This window comes from Lucilia sericata, unplaced genomic scaffold (assembly GCF_015586225.1).
Source record: "Lucilia sericata isolate MDLA Ls3-8-SP2 unplaced genomic scaffold, ASM1558622v1 Contig000781F_arrow, whole genome shotgun sequence".
NCBI classification, from domain to species: Eukaryota; Metazoa; Arthropoda; class Insecta; order Diptera; family Calliphoridae; genus Lucilia; species Lucilia sericata.
In genome coordinates, this window is record NW_023994775.1 from 114971 (window position 1) to 117927 (window position 2957).

General features: G+C 29.0%; 1 long non-coding RNA gene across 1 annotated transcript; it reads right to left on the minus strand.

The window, feature by feature from the left end:
- Positions 1-518: 518 nt before the first annotated feature.
- On the minus strand, positions 519-2276 carry LOC119608052. The gene is made up of 2 exons (XR_005231783.1): positions 1880-2276; positions 519-1281 (listed from the first exon to the last, which is right to left on the minus strand). It is a non-coding gene; the product is annotated as an uncharacterized LOC119608052 (long non-coding RNA).
- Between the last annotated feature and the right edge of the window lie 681 nt (positions 2277-2957).

Genomic DNA, 2957 nt, shown 5'->3' on the forward strand with positions numbered 1-2957 from the left:
CTTTTCAACTTTCGAAAAATTAAAAAAAAATTAAAAAAAACACTGATAAGAAATTAAACAAAATTTAAAAAAATGTAAATATAAATTTTGTTAATTTTTTTTTTTGCTTTTTTTTTTTTTTCTTTAAATCTGAATTTTCAAACTTACCTTATGTTGAAAAAAATATGTTAAAATAATCCAAAAATGTTTTTACAGGAAAAGTTTATAAATTATCCAAAAATTGTAAAGAAATTTTCTTTAACGAATGTATCCAGAGAGTAACAAATTTTAATTAATTAACACTTATTAGTTTTTTTCTAATAAAATATAAAGAAATGCTTTTATCTGTTTTTAATTTTTTTTTTTCTTAAATTTTTTTTTTTTTGTTAATTTTTGGAAGTGGAAAACTTTTTGGCTTTTTCTTTAGAAATTTAAGAAATTTTTTGTTTTTCTTTTCTCAAACATTTATTTAAAAAAAAACACTTTTAGAAACAGTATCATTTAAGTGTGTATATTTTTAGCACTAGGAAGTTTATTTGTTTTTTTATTATTTAGATTTCTTTTCTTTTAGAAATTTTTTTTGTGTCTTTAACAGCAGCGTAATTTGGTTTGTTGGCTCTGGCTGCTGTGGATGATGGCTGTATACCAAATAGTTTTGAATTTTTTGTTATTTTCTTTATTTTTTGCATTTAAATGTTAAACATGTTCAGGAATCTACACAAATGTACATTTTTTATACATAATTGTATGTAGTATGTGAGGTTTATTTAAAGATAACATTTTTTTTCTTTTGGGGAAAAAAACCACTTTAAAAATATTGGGACTGCTTTAGATTTCATTTGTTAATCCTTGCACTTTTTTTTGCAGTTATAATTTTTTTTATATATTTTAAAACTTGTTATAAAAATTTTATTTGTTTTTAAATTTTTATTTAATTTTTTTTGTAAAAAAAATTTTGTTTGTTTTTTTAAGATTTTTTTAAATTTTTTATCATAAACATATTTTGGGGTTTTTTTGTTTTTTAAACTTTATGTGGGCAAAAAATTTTTTGTTCTGTTGTTAATTTATATTTATTTGTTTCTTTAAATTTTATCACTTTCTTGTTTTTTTTTAAAGAAATTTTCACTTTTGTCTAGAATTCTTGTGGTTTAAGAAAAACAGTTGTGGTAAAAGTAAATTCTGTTTTTTTCCATTACTATTGAATTTGTATTGAAATTTTTTGAATATGCCGCGCATTGATACTCTCGGTAGCTCTTACAGATAAATACTCTTTAACTGCTAAAGTTGTTGTTGCTACTTATTCTTTATTTTCACAATTCATTGCAGTTTCAGACAAAAAAAATTGAAAAAAAAAGCACAACAAAGACCCAATGAAATGCTTGAAACGTTAACAATATGAAAAAGAGCTATTTATTTAACACACAGATACACCATGCGACAGACACAACGACACGTTAAACGCACACACACATTCACACGTAAACATACAATATGCATCCATCGAATACACACGAGAGGATGATGTCAATTTACACTTTCGGTAAAGCAAGAGGAGATTCGCTTGTTTTTTTAGTGTGTTTTTCTTTTAGTGAATTTTTATTATTGTTGTTGTTGTTATTTGATGTTCTGTTACTGGAGATGGTCGGTTGGTTGTTTGTTTGCTTGGTGGATGATTACTGTTAAACCGTATTAATGTTCATCATCCGCTTAGATGTTCTATTCACTTCGATGAACATCTTGTAACTATTTTCAAAAAGAGTATACAAGCAACGCCAGACCCATCAAACCAAACAACAAACGAACCAACCAACTAGCCAGCCAGCCAAGCAAGACAAAACAGACATTAGCAGCAAAAGCTATACTATACACTAACAACAACAACAACAGCAATAACAACTACCAGCCAGCAGCAGCAACATTAACATCACCCCAGCACTAAGTATTAACTCGAACCACACAACTAAATCTGCCTGCCTGCCAGCCAGCAAGCAATCCAACAAACACACACTCAGACACTGCTACAATATATGTGACTGACTAACTGACAGTGAGTCCAACTTGTACACGATGAAAATCACAACGAGATCTGATGGCCGGGTATGATGGTCTTACTCATACTTTACTTTAGTTCTGAACACAAAATACACTCACTCTTCTCCACTCTCGTTGTTGTCGTAAACAATAAAAATTATCAAAACTCATACGTGTGAGTCCATTACATGCCCAAGACTAAAGACCACAACAGTAACAACAACGAAATATAACGCGCCTCAAACAACAAGTGATAATGCAAAGAAAGCAAGAGTTACCAAGAGTTATTATTTTACGAGTATAACTCGTAAAACAGGAAAGAGAACAAACATAACAATTAAAAGAGCTAAAGAGATATTTTTACAATTGAACGGCGAAAAATAATCAAAATAATAACAGAAAACACAAAAACTGCTTACTCTGAGTAAATATACAAGACCAACAAGCAAGAGTATCCAACTCAATACAACGGATACAAAGCAAAAAAACAACAAAACACGCACTGTTTATCAACAACAACAACACAACTGCAAAAAATCCCCAACACGAAAATTTGATGCATTTCAAACAAACGAAATACGAAAGAATAATGAAAAAAGAGTACTTTACATTGCACTACTCACACCAGCAACAACAACAACGACAACATTAACAGAAAGACCAACCAACAACCACTATCACAGAACAGAAGACGACGACTGTGACAACACGAACAAACTCTCTTTTTGTACACTACAAGCTTAACCCGTAGTGCTTCGCTACTCGAAATGAAATTACATACAAAAATTTTGAATAGCAAAAGTACTGTTGATTCTCTTAGTGAATTCTTAGTTGTGGTACCAAAACTGCCTTCAAAAAGTACCATTTGTAAATTGAAAAAGTACCAAAAATTCCCATTCGGAAATTTTGCGGTTTCACATTTTCAATTTTATGTTTATTGATTTAAT